The sequence below is a fragment of the Neoarius graeffei genome, chromosome 5, assembly GCF_027579695.1.
Source record: "Neoarius graeffei isolate fNeoGra1 chromosome 5, fNeoGra1.pri, whole genome shotgun sequence".
Classification (NCBI taxonomy): domain Eukaryota; kingdom Metazoa; phylum Chordata; class Actinopteri; order Siluriformes; family Ariidae; genus Neoarius; species Neoarius graeffei.
This window is the reverse complement of record NC_083573.1, coordinates 32,821,318-32,837,109: the sequence shown is the minus strand read 5'-3', so window position 1 is coordinate 32,837,109 and position 15,792 is coordinate 32,821,318. Positions and strand designations below refer to the sequence as shown.

The window sequence follows — 15,792 nt, the reverse complement described above, 5'->3', positions numbered from 1 at the left end:
AAGGCGCGCTGTTTGCATCCCTGCACGGAGGCCAGGGGACAGGGCAGGAATATTTTTGTTGATATGAGTGATCCGGTGCGATTTCGCGACCCCCCTGTTGAAGACCTCTGCGCTAAGCGACTGAAAGCCAAGGTAAGGGTTAGTATTATAATTTTGGGTGTATCAATTATTGATTATCATAATTCTGACTCGTTTCGCCATTTTGAATGTTTTCATCTCGGACTCTGGAAGCATTGTATCTCAATCAATCTCGAAAAATATCAGCAAAAAAAAAAAAAAACTAGCTTGCAACAGACTTTAGCTAGATCTATGATGAACTTCCAATGTGTGATAGAAAAATAATACTTCTTTCAACAGATCATTAGCCTTTGAGCAGAATTGTTTTTAACTTACCAGGAAGTGTTATCGAGCCGACCGCTTTCAGTTTCATGGGGACTGAATGAACCCTCACTCTCAGAATCATCTGACCCGTCAGAGTAAAGACAAGATCCATGTTCATGTGAATTTCCAGCTATCGGTTCGAATTGATAGGGTCTAACTTCACATCTCTGTGAAACATCGGGAATGTCACTGTCGATGGTGTCCATTTCGGTAACCTGTTTACATTAGATTCCCAAGCGCTGGCTCCTTGGAAAGCTTTTGTGATGTCACGGGTCACGTGACCGCTTAGCTAATTAACGAATCATTGTTTTACGCTGATGTATAAAAAAACTTGAATAATGTGATGATTTTCACATTTTTGACGCCCTGCAGTGATTTAGATGGCATTTCTTATGTCCTTTATACATAATTATACCCAGAAAAAAATCCATGTCCCATATCCTTTAAGCCTGTTCAGTTTCATTTATCTCGACTATGTACGGTAGTTTCTGCCATATTTACATCTGAAATAACATCACATTTTTTGAAACTCCCTGTATTGTCAATTTTTTTTGCTCAGAAATGAGTTATTCGGTCAACTTAGCCCATTTCTCTTCTGACTAGACTTGTATCTCCTCTCTCATTGATCATGCGAATTCAGTTCTGATCGATGTTTGTTTTGTTTTGGTTAGGTCTTGCCTTGGGGAACAAAATGTAGTCCTTTGTTGATTTCTCCTGTTGTAAACAGTTAGTCATGGAGGTTGGTCCTCTCTCACATTTCAGTTCCGTTGGACGTTCTGGCTTCTTTCTTTTCCTGTACGTTTTGGCTTGTCTGTCCTGTACATGCGACATTTGCTTCTTAGCACACAAGTTCACGTTATACACACTACCGTTCAAAAGTTTGGGGTCACCCAGACAATTTAGTGTTTTCCATGAAAAGTCACACTTTTATTGACCACCATAAGTTGTAAAATGAATCGAAAATATAGTCGAGACATTTTTCTGGCCATTTTGAGCATTTAATCGACCCCACAAATGTGATGCTCCAGAAACTCAATCTGCTCAAAGGAAGGTCAGTTTTATAGCTTCTCTAAAGAGCTCAACTGTTTTCAGCTGTGCTAACATGATTGTACAAGGGTTTTCTAATCATCCATTAGCCTTCTGAGGCAATGAGCAAACACATTGTACCATTAGAACACTGGAGTGAGAGTTGCTGGAAATGGGCCTCTATACACCTATGGAGATATTGCACCAAAAACCAGACATTTGCAGCTAGAATAGTCATTTAGCACATTAGCAATGTATAGAGTGGATTTCTGATTAGTTTAAAGTGATCTTCATTGAAAAGAACAGTGCTTTTCTTTCAAAAATAAGGACATTTCAAAGCGACCCCAAACTTTTTTGAACGGTAGTGTATGAGTAGGTTGGCGGACAGCTAGGCCACCATTTACAGACGCTTGTAAATACGATTGTAAAGGCCCGGCTCCATAGAGATTCGAGGACTGAAAACTTTACACACATGAAATGCTGTACAAGGCCATACAAGTCACACGTTTGCTTTGCAACACACTTGTGGACCTGGACATGCGCCATAACGAATTCGACTCATGACTTGACTTGTTCATGTTGAGCGCCTTGGCAAATTTTTTTTTTTTCCCCCCATTTCATCTCTCTTCCATATTCTCAAAGACACTCCTCTTGCTTTTCCTTTAGGCTCAAACAGCCATGACTTTATGATTGGTTCAAGCCTGAGGCAATAAACGTATGTCCTAGAACAGTGGTTCTCAAACTTTTTTCACCAAGTACCACCTCAGAAAATACTTGGCTCTCCAAGTACCACCATAATGACCATTAAAATACAGTAGCGTAGTAGGCCTAATTATTCATTAAAAACAAGGCGGAGATTTTATTTAACAAGTATATTTAATATTGTTGGCCACTGTAACATTACACACAGTACTTTGAACAGTAACACTGTGTTTAAATATAGGAAAATAAAACACTGTACTTAAATAATGAATCAAATCAAATTAATTGCACATAAAAGTGAAATAAAACATTGTACTAAAATAAATATTAAAAGACAGTTCTTAAAGAGGCGGCACGGTGGTGTAGTGGTTAGCGCTGTCGCCTCACAGCAAGAAGGTCCTGGGTTCGAGCCCCAGGGCCGGCGAGGGCCTTTCTGTGTGGAGTTTGCATGTTCTCCCCGTGTCCGCGTGGGTTTCCTCCGGGTGCTCCGGTTTCCCCCACAGTCCAAAGACATGCAGGTTAGGTTAACTGGTGACTCTAAATTGAGCGTAGGTGTGAATGTGAGTGTGAATGGTTGTCTGTGTCTATGTGTCAGCCCTGTGATGACCTGGCGACTTGTCCAGGGTGTACCCCGCCTTTCACCCGTAGTCAGCTGGGATAGGCTCCAGCTTGCCTGCGACCCTGTAGAACAGGATAAAGCGGCTAGAGATAATGAGATGAGATGAGTAAAAACAGTAAAGTGCAGATTAAAGGTGCAGTCTATATTCCTGCAGCAGTCTCTTCACAGCCATGGGGAAGAAGCTGTTCTTCAGTCTGCTGGTGCGGGTTGTCATGACTCTGAGTCTGCCAGAGGGGAGGTTGGAAAAGAGTGTCCTGGGTGGGCGGGGTCATCCTGAATCTTCGTGGCCCGTCGGAGGAGCCGGCTCGAGTAGGCGTAGGCGTGGGGAGCCAGTGATCCACTGAGCAGTCTTGATGACCCGCTGCAGTTGTTTCTTCTCAGACGCGGTGCAGCTGGGATACCACACCGCACATCCATAGGTCAGGACACTCTCTACTGTGCAGTGATTCAAAGTTTCTCAGCAGAGGTGGAGGGAGTTTGTTCCTCTTCAGCGTTCTGAGGAAAAAGAGACGCTGCCGGGCCTTTTTAATAACGTGGATGGTGTTCACAGTCCAGCCCACGTCCTCTGCCGAGAAACGTACAGTTTTTGACCCGCTCCACTTCCTCCCCACTGATGCCCGAGTGTCTTCCAGAAGTCAATAATGAGCGCTTTTGTCTTTTTGGTGTTGAGGTTGAGGTGGTTGTCACTGCACCAGGCCGCCAGTGCTCGGACCTCCTCCCTGTATGGTGCCTCATCATCATTGTCGATCAATCCAACAATGGTTGTATCATAGCTCTTCAGTTTCAGCATATCCGCTCTGTGTGTGTGAGAGAGAGAGATGGACAGTTTTCTCACTAGTCTTTGTGAAAATCACACAGTCGTGCCACATATTCGATCCGCTCTGAAAGGCCAGGTTTACTTACACCACATAGGTGGTATAATTACTACGCTGCTGTGATGTTGAGTCATAATGTGCTTCCAGGCTGTCAGCGGTGCCTGATGTGTTCCTGCAGTGTTCTCAGGCTTTGTCCCTGTATTTAAACAGGTTAAAGAAGGTTCCGGGTTCGAGCCCAGCAGCCGACTGTGTGGAGCCCTGCACGTTCTCCCTGTGTCTGTGTGGGTTTCCGCTAGGGATGTTAACCGATGACCGATGGTTGACCGAATCAACGTCAACCGGTTAATTTTTTTTGGTTGTCGGTTAAAAAAAAATCAATCGTTTTGAAGCTGCCTATTTTGGAGCGGAGAACCTGGAATTCTGTGTTGTAAACGCTTGGGGCATGCCATGCGGTGTAAGGACGACAGCTGACAAATCAGAAACACCCATTCAGTCATGTCCCGCCCTCCCGCCCCAGTTGAAGACAGCTGCCACTCGGCGAAAGAAAAGTCTCAGTGTTGGATTACGTTTTACTACGATGTTAACCAGGTACGTAACATCAAGGAAATTCTTGACTATCAAAGAAACAAGAAGACGGCGCATGAATGAAGTCGATGGTTGATTAGTCTGGTGAATATTAATGTCAACTAGGCATGGCGAAAACTAAAAAAAATCTTGACCGACCACCGAGCCTCATTAGCCGGTTAAAGTCGGTTAACCTACGAGTTTAAACAGGGATGCAAACGGCGCGCCTTTTTCACTGCTCGTGCAGATCCGATTTTTTTTTTGGGGGGGGGTTGGAGTGTCTGAATAATTTCATCAGGGTAAATTCTGTATTAAAATTACTACATAAGCAAATCTGATCTGCAATAACATGCATTGTTGGCTACAGACCGAAACATACTTTCAGAATGCACTGGCCAAGGCAGGACTAAACTCCATGTGCCTTCTAATAATAATTAAAAAAAGAAAATAGTAATTTGTAAGCTAAAAAGCCTGTCTTTACACTTTTTTCTTTTTTCTTTCTGATTTGGCAGCTGTCTTCAACTGGGGCGGGACATGACTGAATGGGTGTTTCTGATTTGTCAGCTGTCTTTAACTGGGGCGGGAGGGCGGGACATGACTGAATGAGTGTTTCTGATTTGTCAGCTGTCGTCCTTACACCACATGGCATGCCCCAAGCGTTTACAACACAGAATTCCAGGTTCTCCGCTCCAAAATCAGCAGCTTCAAAACGATTGTTTTTTTTTTTTTTCACCGACAACCAAAAAAAAATTAACCGGTTGACGTTGATTCGGTCAACCATCGGTCAAACGGTCATCGGTTAACATCCCTAATGTCAACGTAATAATAATACACAAGATCTGAACTAAAACCTGGTTACTCACTGATGTTACTTAGCATCAGACAGTTGCTATATTAGCTTAGCGGCTAATCAGCTCAGCTCCAGCGATCCCATTCCCAATGGCTGTGCACAATTAGCAGCCATGAACCGTAATATCAGTAGCTGGAAAACAATTGCAGTCTGAGGTCTCTGTGGCTCACTTCGAAGAAAAGTGCCGAGTCTGTAGCAGTATGCAATTAAAGGTCTGCGCGGGTCAGATTTTTCAGTCCCGCTCCTGCCCGCTCCCGCATTGTGCAGTCCCACTCCCGCCCGCGCCCGCAAAGAATTATGATTTTCAGTCCCGCTCCCGCCCGCACCCACAAAAAAATTATGATTTTCAGTCCCGCTCCCGCCCGCGCCTGCCATATTTTGTCCCGCTCCCGCCCGCAAATCCCGCATGATGCAGACGTTCGCGTTATTTCTCAGAAAAGTTCTTGTCTTGACACAGCGTGATGGTGCCCCGCCCCCTACTTTGAGTGGATTTGAGCATAAATATCTACAGCTCACATTTGTTATTGTTTACCTTGTTTCTGAATTCAGCATGTAGTGTCTCTAATAATAATAATTACTGCTGTAATGCGATTAAAATATTTAATTGTGAATCGCACATTTTTATCACATGAGGAAACCATTGTAATTCTCCGATCAGCATAAAAAAGTGAATGGGCTTGCTTTGTACTAATGGTGTTTTTTTTCTTTTGCAAAACAGAGCTAGTAAGAGAAGTGAATTGATTTACTGCTTGCGTTAGTCTACAACTTTAATCAGAGAGACAGGTTACACAGTGACGGTAGGCTTGACTCAATGCTGTCCCAGAAATCCTTCCTGTAATATGCAAATTTGGCCGCCTCTGATTGGACAGCCAAATTTGCATATTACAGGAAGGATTTCTGGGATAGCATTGAGTCAAGCGTACCGTCACTGTGTAACCTGTCTCTCTGATTAAAGTTGTAGACTAACGCAAGCAATAAATCACTTCACTCATGGTTTTCTTGCTAGCTGGGTGTGAACTGCAAGTCATTAGAGTGATCAAAGGATGCCATTCCTCACTCAATCTGACTCTCTCTGCAAATTTAGGCATCTTAAAATGTTTTTATTAATGCCAAATAAAATATCTAGCACAAATTATATATGATAGACATAAATTAATAATTTATAAATTTTATTTCAAATACATTTTTAGTTAGCGGGACTGCAGCTTATCACCGCTCCTGCCCGGCCGCATATGTGCACTCCCGCTCCCACCTGCGTGCGCATATGTGCACTTCCGGTCCCGCCCGCGCCCGCAATGAGCTTTCAAGATTTGTCCCGCGCCGCACTGCTTTGCGGCGGGTCCCGCGGGACTCCCGCGGGAGTGCAGGGCTCTATATGCAATATCAACACAAGCCTACTGCAGTTATTAACACCGACTGTATTTGTGAAAAATAAAAGTATCAGGCTAGGCTTTTTAGCTTACAAATTACTATTCTGTTTTTTTTTTTTTTTAATTATTATTAGAAGGCAGATGGAGTTTAGTCCTGCCTTGGCCAGTGCATTCTGAAAGTATGTTTCGGTCTGTAGCCAACAATGCATGTTATTGCAGATCAGATCTCTCCACGCAAACTAAAGGCGCAGATGCCGACTTTTGGAGGGAAGGGGAGAGAATGAAATGACAGCGGTGTCTGGAGGGGGAGTGACAAACGCAGCTTTTATGTCTGTGAGCCAAGTCGGTGACGGCTTCAGAGCAACTTCAATACCATGCAGTAATGGCGTGTTGATATTGGTAACGGCGTTATAACGATTGTAGCTAATTAATTAGATTACCCGGCGTTATAACAGCCTTTATTTTAACGCCGTTATTCCCATCACTGAACGTTCTGTACTTCTAGCACTTGACTTTATTTTCAACGCCATCATGGCCAACTGAAACCGTCTCTAAGCTGGAGCCATTCGTCCTCCGCTCCGATACAAACCCCTCGACATCAGTGCCGCGTTTGACTAAATGTTTCGCGCTGTAGAAAAGGTAATGTGAGTGGAGGGCAGCGACTGGGACTGAATGTGCGGATGCTCGCGGTTAGATTTAGAATAGATTCTAATAATTCCAATCCTAGAATTTTAAACTCATAGGTTAACCGGCTAATGAGGCTCGGTGGTCGGTCAAGATTTTTTTTTAGTTTTCGCCATCCCTAGTTTCCGCCGGGTGCGCCGAGCACTGGATCAGCCTCGTCTTCTGTCTTTCCCGGCCGACAAAGAAATGATTGTGCGCATGCGCAGCAGAATATGTTTTGTCATCGGATCTTCGCATGAGCTCCGATGTGTGACATCGCGTTGTCTTGACAACGTACAATATTGCACGCTCATTCTCCATTGGGGAGAGCGGCGTAATACACGGAGGATAAGCGATATGATAACAATATTGCATGCTGTCAATAAACCCACTAGAAGGGAATAGAATACACGTGTTTTTTTTCTTTTCATGGGAAAAGTGGCCCGTACCGTACGTATAATAATGCGTGATACGATATGGTACGCTGTATCATTTATATTCCTATTAAACATGAACATTGTGTTTATTAAAGTCTGAACGCTGCATATCTGAGCAGGAAACGCTGTACGTTAAATACACAACTGTAAAACCCAGGTATATGAGTGAGTGTGTTCATACCCTGTTAGGATTTGCAGGTGAGGAATTTGACGTGTGTGTGTGTGTGTGTGAGCTGAAACACTGGTGTGTGGGGAAAAAAGTAATAAATTAAACTTTCCATTACAAGCAGCACAGGTGTGCTGTGGGAGCTGTCAGAAAGCAGGCGTCGACTCATTACCAGCACCGAAGACGCGGCAGGCACAGACCTGCTTCTCTCCGATACTCATTTTTTTTTTCCCCTCCAAGGCGAAAACTGATGGTTGGTATCAGTCTAAATGCAAGAGACTTTCTCACAATTGTTTTTCCTGTGTTTTTTTTTTTATCCCCTGCTACGAAGTGCGCAGGGGGTTATAGGAATGGAGTCCATCTGTCCATCCGTTTCAATCTGGACAAGTTTCCTTAGAAACTACGTAAGCTACATCGATGAAACTTTTGCGTGCTCGTACTATTGAAAAAAGCTGGGCAGCGTTTTATAAAGGCGTCTGTGGCAGCGGGGGCGTGGTCAAACGTCGGCCTGTGAATGGAGGGCGGAGTCAGGGAAGGTAAGTGGCAGAATCACTGCACCTGATGTGAATTAACCGGTGTTTGTGTGTCTCCCCCAGTGACCGCGCCCTATAAAAGGAGAGAGAGAGCAGAGAAAGGGAGCTCTCTCCAACCTGGACACGTGTGTGTGTGTGTGTGTGTGTGTGTGTGTGTGTGTGTGGGCGAGCGAAGTAAGCCGCTGAAAAGCGCAAATAAAAGGTTTTTTGTCAGAATTGCGTTCTGGCCTGCCGTGCTTCTGCGCTCCACCCACCTTCAACTATTTCTACAGTGGGCTTTTATAGGGCGCGGTCACTGGGGGAGACACACAAACACCGGTTAATTCACGTCAGCTGCAGTGATTCTGCCATTTACCTTCCCTGACTCCGCCCTCCTTTCACAGACCGACGCTTGACCACGCCCCCGCTGGCACAGCGTCATAGCACTTAACGACATCATAGGTCAATATTAAAGCAATGGGTTTATAAGGGCGTAAATTGCCCCTTTTCCACCAAAGCAGTTCCAGGGCTGGTTCGGGGCCAGTGCTTAGTTTGGAACCGGGTTTTCTGTTTCCACTGACAAAGAACTGGCTCTGGGCGAGAAAAACCGGTTCCAGGCTAGCACCAACTCTCTGCTGGGCCAGAGGAAAGAACCGCTTACGTCAGCGGGGGGGGGCGGAGTTGTTAAGACCAACAACAATAAGACCGCGAAAGATCGCCATTTTTAAGCGACGAGAGGCAGCAGCTGTACAAACGTGAAGTCATCCATTATTATTATTATTGTTGTTGCTGTTGCTTCTTCCGTGTTGTTTTTGCTTCGATATTCGCGCCAAGGTTTATGCAAACGTAGCGACGTAACTGATGTATACAGTGACATAATGACGTGTCTTCCCTTAGCACCGCGAGCTATGGAAAAGCAAACTGGTTCTCAGCTGGCTTGCAAGTTGAGCGAGTTGTGAACCAGCACCAGCACTGGCCCCGAACCAGCCCTGGAACTGATTTGGTGGAAAAGGGGTAAATGTCAAGAGGTCTTCATAAAATGCTCGTGGCAGGGGACAGCGACGACCACGTCGTCTTGTTTTTACGGCTACTGCATCATAGAGGCGAGGCGAAGCGAAGCGAGGCAGGAGCCACTGCGTCATCGTGTCATAAGAATGAGTGTAACTGCGCATGCAGTTGTTCCTATTAAAATGGCCAGTGAGTGTGTACAATTCGGGTCACCATTCGAAAAAAACGGACTAGACTAAAGAAACGGCTTTCAGACACGTTTATGCTCATTACTAGGGCTGTGAAAAATCCGCCGATTTGATCACAAAAATACCATTTTTGTAAATCGTGTATTTTTGCAAAAAAAAAAAAATTTAGTGGGTGGGCGTACTTCGCTAATGGTTGGGGACCGTAATCGCAGACGAGTACGTTGTTAACTGGATGGGGTGGGGGGGATCGAACACCAGGTGTCTCTGTATTTTACGGCATCGTACAAGTTATACTGTATACACACAACTTCGTAGACCATTTTACAACACGGTGCCATTTCTTTCTTACCATTTTCGGGTTACTCTTTTCAAACACGTGTTGACGACAAACAGCGCTCAGCGTAAATGAGTGCACCCCCTTTGAAAAGTAACATTTTAAACAATATCTCAGTGAACACAAACAATTTCCAAAATGTCGACGAGACAAAGTTTAATATAACATCTAGGGTTTTTTCTAGAAAAATTTAGTATGAGGGCGCTCACCATGGCGAGGGGGCGGGGGGGATGGTGCCAGTTGTCCGTCCCCCCCCTCCGCCGTGCGAAACCTTTGAAAAATTAAGGCTACAATGGAACATTCTGAGGCTATCTGAGAGGAAAATTGTAACAAATTGTCTGTCAACATTGAAAAGAAAGAAGTAATCTTCTTCTGCCCCGGACAGTCTTTGGCGCCGGTGGGTGAAAGGTCATTCAGTCTCGAGAAATCTCGCTCTACAAGTCAGCTGACCTTGTATGTAACCCATAGACATTGTGTCAGATAACGGAATCCAGGGACACATGTCGGCCCGGGGGCATTTTGATTTATTGACAGATTCAGAAAGTACAGTTTCTAAGCTTTCCAATGATGCCTTCCATGTGGAGATCTGACAATATTTGAAGAATGTGTGGCCTTTTGAAAGTGCATACCTCTTAAAACAGAAAAGGGAGAAAATCGCCCTCAAAGTTTTCCTTCTCAGTTACTCTGGGTGCAGGGCGGGCACATAATGGTGCTCATCTGCATGACATTAAGGAAAGCCCTACCCCCTACTAGCTAGCACGATGCTACTTTCATGTAAACAAAGATCACCACGTCAATTTTCCTTCCATGCAAAGTATGCCCAAAACGATTATGAAGTGCGAAAATAAGTCCTAAAGTATACTTTAACGTTTTGTGGTTGAAAAATTACTCACACCGTAAGAAAGATAGATAGCACGATGATAACACAACTAACGCAATGCTAGTTTCATGTAAAGCCTCGGTCACAACCAGCTGTACGTGCTCCTACGGCCGGTCTACATGCAAAAAAACGCAAGAAACGCACGGAGGGCGCGCGTAAAACGCACGAGAGCGCGTGTGTGACGTGCTGATTTTCGAGCCGCAGACCGACCGCAGAGGTTCGTTGTCATGTCAAACAAACTCTACGGGCGCTTACGTTTTTTTCAGGTTGCAAGACAAACTTACGGCCAACGCGCGTCTTTCTCCGTGAACAAAAAAAACCCCGCAGCCATTTGGGAAACGCCAAAAATCGCACGGCCAAAAAATCGTACGTCCAGTTGTGACCTAGGCTTAACCAAACCACAACACTCTCCGTTACATGCAAAAATAACCACACAGCCTTAGATTAATAAACTTACCCCATCAGAAAGAGAAACGTCGCCTGGCACACATCAGTGCCTCCGATGGAATGTAGTCCTAGAACGGTCTGTGTATCATCCGATCATTCAAGTATTCCATTCAATCTGGAAAACGAGGTTGCGGGTTTTTTTTGCTAGAAATGGTTATCTCCAATGTAAATACCGTGCGTCTGTTTGCTTCGCGGTGTTTCAGCTCCTCTGCGCTCTGTTTAGCTTGCTCATTCCATAGTGAAATCACACGTCTGTATGCAGCTTAAGTAGCCACGAGCTCAGCTCGTATCATACAGCTGATTGGCAAAAAAAAAAAAAGACTTAAATCATCATGTGAATGGCCCATATGGTAATTTACCCACACCCCCAAGCAGGCTACAGTCCTGACAAAAACGAGACAATTTGCAACAAAAAATGTATGCTTTTCCAACAAAACGATCTATTATCTGACATACTGATTGCATTCTTCAAGATCTCAACTTGCACATGATGGAAAAAAACGAAAATCACAAATTTCGAAAAAAAAATGCTTCTTTTGTGATTATCTCGGATTCGTTTCGGCCGACATGCATCCCTGGATTCGGTGAGGGGTCACATATAAACATAGACGCCGCATTCTGCGTAGAATCATACGTCATCCTCGCCGCCATATTGGATGGGGCAAAGTGGAGATTCTTCAACCGTCTCTGGTATAGCGTCTAGACAGTAGCCGAGAATAAAGATGCCTCGTTCATGTGCTGCGTTTAACTGTACCAACAGGTTTACCGTCCAAACGAGATCACACGGGATTACCTTTCACAGGTGAGACTGGAAAAATACTTTTCATTGTATTTGGTCATTATAACGTAATTTTACGAACAGATTTTTCTGACTTTGTGGCTAATATGAAGTCTCGCGCATAATAGCCGCTCGGTGATGAGATGTTGACAGATCCATGCCAATTCTACGCCCTTGGCCCAGCTTCCACTCTTTTTTTCTATGGGTATAATTTATTTCATAGCCCACCCAACCAATTTCACCACCAGCTGTCAGATGGTGATGGCACACTCGAAAATAGAAGAGATTGGAAGCATGTCAGACTGTGAAGCAATCACATGGAGCAATCCCATTTGTAATATGGTTTAATTAATTTTTTTTTCCATATAACACTGTATATTGCAAAAATTGTTTTTGGAGACATTTTATAGCCTATCTGCACGGCATTTAATGAAAGTGATGCGGAGACGGCACGGCACGGCTTCAGCAGTGTAAGCGCAGCACATTATTCTACACGATCCCCGCTGAGCTCCAAAACATGCCTTGATGTGTAGATATCATTAGTAGCCTACGATGGTAGCAGCGGAATTTAAAAAAAAAAAGAGTTTCCGATAGCTTGATTCCGGTATAGGCCTGCTGCATGTTGAGGAAATTTAGGTCACACCTCCCACGGAATATTGACGAGTATTTCGCACATTATTTATAACCATCACATTAAAAGTTATATATGTTGTTTTGATGCCTGTTTGTTTCCCAAATATATACGTGTGTGTCTTAATGGGTGAATAAAAGGCATCGAGTTAAATGTTATTGTAGAAAGGAGCTTTATGAAGTTCAGTCCATTTACTTGCATTGGTTTACGGGGAAGATTTGCCACATCAAATATGGCGAACACTCTGACGTATCCCAGCAACGGGCCACCAGCTCAATGCGGCGTCTATGTTTATATGTCTATGATGTAACCCATGTCAAATCTCGCGAGAGCAGCCGCGACAAGTAAACAACTAAACAACATGGCGCCTCAGTCTGGAAAACGCCAATTCGGATTGTTTTTGCACCGTCTGGCGGTGTATCTACTATGATTGGAATATTTTTGGAGTAATTATAACGTATTTGATGATCAGACACATTGTCACGTGGTGTTGCTGGGATGTTTTCACGGAGAAAAGATCGTTTTGAGAAAGACTGCATGTTGTGCAGTAGCATATAAGTGCACGGCCTAAGTGTGACTTGGGGTTCAATCGGCATTTCGGTAAGGGGGCGCACGCCGAGAGTAAGAGGGCGCAGCGCCCCTGTTCCCCGGTTTAGATGAAAGCCTGACATCTGTTTAACTTATAACGTGAAAGTAAGGTTAATAATATAACTTAGATTACACATTTTTTTCAGTTTTACTCAAATTAGGGTGGTGCAAAAATGAGTGCACCCCACAACAAAAACTACTACATCTAGTACTTTGTATGGCCTCCATGATTTTTAATGACAGCACCAAGTCTTCTAGGCATGGAATGAACAAGTTGGCGACATTTTGCAACATCAATCTTTTTCCATTCTTCAACAATGACCTCTTTTAGTGACTGGATGCTGGATGGAGCGAGGTCTTGATGGTGAGGAGATTTCTGTCAAGGATGATTTCAAGTACTTGGGCTCGTGCATTGGTTCATCAGGGAAGGATATTGGTGTGAGAAAGGCCCAGGCCTGGTGCGCACTCCATAAGTTGAAGAACATCTGGCAAACGGGTTAAAAAAGCACACCTTCGGTGGAATCTCTTCTCACCTACGGATGTGAGGCCTGGGCACTGACGGTCCGGGAGGAATCGAGACCGGACGGTCGCCACACATGCATACCCCGAAAAGTCCACAATGTCACCTGGCGGGACCGAATTCCAAATGAAGCGCTGTATGGAGATTTACCACCACTCTCTTTAAAGATAAGATCAAGACGATTGCGTTTGGCGGGGCGCTGTGTCCGCTACAGCAATGAGGCAGCCCACAACTTGGTTCTGTGGGAACCACGCCATGGTCAGGCTTCCCGGGGCGGACAGCGCCTGACATGTCAACCAGCTGATGCGCGATACTGATCTCGCTTTAGCAGATGAAATCGGAACCGTTCTGGGTCGCTGGCCGTCCTGGCATGCCGTAGCCAGTTATTCCCGAGGAAACTCGACCTAGATGGATAGAATGCTTCTAAGAAGAAGAAGAAAGAAGAAACCTTTTATTTAGTCACATGCACACTTCAAGCACAGTGAAATTCATCCTCTGCATTTAACCCATCTGGACCAGTGAACACATGCACGCACACACCCAGAGCAGTGGGCAGCCACACCAGAGCACCCAGGCAGCAGTCAGGGGTTCGGTACCTTGCTCAAGAGCACCTCAGCCCAAGGCTGCCCCACGTCAACCTAACCGGCATGTCTTTGGACTGTGGGGGAAACCGGAGCACCCGGAGGAAACCCACGCAGACACGGGGAGAACATGCAAACTCCGCACAGAAAGGCCCTCGCCGGCCGCTGGGTTCGAACCCGGAACCTTCTTGCTGTGAGGCGACCGTGCTAACCACTACACCACTGTGCTAATGCTTCTAGCAACTGTCCGTTCTCGATTCCTCCCGGACCGTCAGTGCCCAGGCCTCACATCCGTAGGTGAGAAGAGATTCCACTGAAGATGTGCTTTTTTTTTTTTTAAACCCGATTGCCAGATGTTCTTCAGCTTATGGCGTGCGCACCAGGCCTGGACCTTTCTCACACCAATATCCTTCCCTGATGAACCAATGCACAAGCCCAAGTACTTGAAACCATCCTTGACAGAAATCTCCTCACCATCGCGAGTAGTCTGCTTGACCTTGCCCGAGATGTTCGGCGGTACTACCTCGGTCTTTTTTTTTGCGTTCGAGGTCAACCCGAGCTTTCTGCTTGGCGTCTCGACACCACTGAGCAGCGTCTGAGCCTGGCTCACGGAATCACTCAACAGTGCAATATCGCCCGCCAAGTCGAGGTCCGTTATCACGACCGGCTCCGTCTTGGGCGTATGGTAAACCCTAGTTCTTCTTCGCGACCGTTTATTGCCTTTCGCAAAGCATATGTTTGGATCGCATTCAGTTATGCTCGGAAGCATTATTTAGTACTGATGAGCACGTTTAAGCCTAGGTCACAACTGGACGTGCGATTTTTTTGGCCATGCAATTTTTGGCGTTTCCCAAATCGCTGCGTTTTTTTTGTTCGTGGAGAAAGACGCACTTTGGACGCAGGTCTTGCAACCTGAAAAAAACGTAAGCGCCCGTAGAGTTTGTTTGACATGACAAAGAACCTCTGCGGCCGGTCTACGGCTCGAAAATCAGCACGTCACACCGCGCCCTCCGTGCGTTTCTTGCGTTTTTTGCACGTAGACCGGCCGTAGGAGCACGTACGGCCGGTTGTGACCGAGGCTTTAGTTTCACAAGTGTATGAACAAGTACTATTTTGAAAATATAGTTCACCGTACTGTATTTTGACCAAAACACTACAAGCCCTGATGCTGCTCACGGCTTGGTTGGACACAGGATCAGAAACCTTTTTTTTTTTTTTTTTAATATATAATATAAAAAAAAAATCATAATTTTATAATGTATCGCAGTTTCTACAATTCAGAAGGCAGAAGCAAAGCAGTTCCTGTACAACTTGATCTGATCACTGTTTCACCACTCTGATAGCCGTTTTAAACTAGAAATACGACTGTGAAGGGTTTTTTTTTTTCCGTCACTTCCGTCCGTGATGGTTCTTCCATTCCCCAGCTTTCTTCTTGGCAAAGTGTCTCTGGTCACGCAGCAGGAGGAAATACAAACGCACTGGGCTGGAACATGACTCGCCCTTGGACTGTGTGTTTCTGTTTGACTGATGTGATAAATCCTGTCGTATCATACTGATGCACCTCTCATTTCTGCGAGAGAGAGAGCGAGAGAGAGAGAGAGAGAGAGAGAGAGAGAGTGTGTGCAGGTGACCAGGGGAATGCAAGACTTAACTGAAACTGAGAGTCCTGTCCAGCAGACTACAGACAATGCTGTTTTTGTTTTTGTCTCCCTTTTTCAGTACCATTTTCTCT

The 15,792-nt window shown here is 45.1% G+C and overlaps 1 protein-coding gene across 3 annotated transcripts in view; it reads left to right on the top strand.

Moving 5' to 3' along the window:
• The window catches only part of ddr1 (discoidin domain receptor tyrosine kinase 1), a 198,067-nt gene that overhangs the window by 53,390 nt on the left and 128,885 nt on the right, over window positions 1-15,792 (top strand). The window contains exon 1 of one of the 3 annotated variants that reach the window (XM_060921565.1): window positions 7,760-7,846. The exons of the other annotated variants lie outside the window; for them this stretch is intronic. The gene's annotated coding sequence lies outside the window, so the exon portion shown is untranslated. Of the gene's footprint in view, window positions 1-7,759; window positions 7,847-15,792 lie in introns of those variants that run through there. 3 annotated transcript variants of the gene reach the window in all.